This window comes from Hypanus sabinus, chromosome 9 (genome assembly GCF_030144855.1).
Source record: "Hypanus sabinus isolate sHypSab1 chromosome 9, sHypSab1.hap1, whole genome shotgun sequence".
Classification (NCBI taxonomy): Eukaryota; Metazoa; Chordata; class Chondrichthyes; order Myliobatiformes; family Dasyatidae; genus Hypanus; species Hypanus sabinus.
The window spans coordinates 91213277-91214891 of record NC_082714.1 but is presented as its reverse complement, the minus strand read 5'-3'; the positions used below and the strand labels follow the sequence as shown (position 1 = coordinate 91214891).

Sequence of the window (1615 nt, the reverse complement as noted above, 5' to 3'; positions counted from 1 at the left end):
GATCCCATGCCTCCTTACTTTCTCAATAAGCCTTGCATGGGATACCTTATCAAATGTGAGGTGGATAGAAGCCGGGGTTTGACTGACGTACAGTCCACCGCAATCTGGCAAGATGGTGAACTTCATAGTAGACCAGATCTGTGCAATCATGGACAAAACGTCCATCATCCGGAACATGTCCGTGATCGCACATGTTGACCACAGCAAATTCACCCTCACTGACTCTCTAGTATCGAAGGCTGGAATCATTGCTTCCGCTTGGGCTGGTGAAACCAGATTCAGCAACATGCGCAACGATGAAGAAGAAAGAGGTATCACCGTTAAGTCTACTGCTATCTCCTTGTATTATCTCAAAGATCAAGATGGCTTTCATTAGCACTTCAAGGATGGCAGTGGCTTTCTTATCAACCTGATTGACTCAGCTGGGCATGTTGACTTCTGCTCTGAAGTGACGGCTGCTCTGCGTGGAACTGCATGTGCTCTCATTGTGGTGGACTGGGGTTTTGTGTGCAGACTGAAACTGTACTCCACCAGGCAATTGCTGAGCGTATCAGACCCATTCTAATGATGAACAAAATGGGCTGTGCCTTGCTGGAGCTGCAGCTCGTCCCAGCGCATTGCGGAAAATGTCAATGCCATCACCTCCAGCTATGGTGAAGATGAAGGTGGCCCCATGGACGACATCATGGTGGATCCAATTTTTGGAACATTTGGTTTTGGTTCTGGACTTCATGGCTGGGCCTTCACTCTGAAGCAGTTTGCAGAAATGTCTGTTGCCAGATTTTCTGCCCTCTCTCCAGATGAGCAGTGGAAGATGTGATGCAAAAATTGTCAAGTGACAGGTATTTTGATCCTGCTGCTGGTAAATATAGCAAGTCAGCCACCAATGCTGATGGCAAGAAGTTGCCCAGAACATTTTTGGCTTTCTTGTATGCCTTCTCTTTTGCTTTTATTTTGGCTCTGACTTCACTTGTCAGCCTCAGTAGTGTCCTTCTTCCATTTGAAAATTTCTTCTTATTTGGAATATATCTGTCTTGCACTTGCCTCATTTTTTGCAGAAACTCCAGCCATTGCTGTTCTGCTGTCCTTCTTGCTAGTGTCGCTTTCCAGTCAACCTTGGCAAGTTCCCCTCTCACGCCAATGTAGTTTCCTTTATTCCACTGAAATACTGACACATTGGAAATTAGCTTCTCTTTCTCAAATTTCAAAGTGAACTCAATCATATTGTAATCACTGTTCCCTAAGTGTTCCTTAACCTTAAGCTCTCTTATCACTGCCAGATCATTGTACAACACCCAATCCAGCACAGCCGATCCCCTAGTGGGCTCAACAACAAGCTGTTCTAAAAAGTCATCCCTCAGACATCCTACAAGTTCTCTCTCTTGAGGTCCAGTACTGACCTGGTTTTCCCAATCCACTTTCATGTTAAAATCCCTAACGGTTGTCATGACATTGCCTTTCTGCCACGCCTTTTCTATCTCCTGCTGTAATTTGCAATCCACATCCCGGCTGCTGTTTGGAGGCCTGTATACAACTGCCATTAGGGTCCTTTTACCCTTGGCATTTCTTAACCCAAACCATAGAGACTCTACACCTTCCAATCCTATGTCATCCC

General features: G+C 45.5%; 1 pseudogene; it reads left to right on the top strand.

Moving 5' to 3' along the window:
* Positions 1-1250, top strand: LOC132398864 (elongation factor 2b-like; annotated as a pseudogene).
* The last annotated feature ends 365 nt before the right edge of the window (positions 1251-1615 follow it).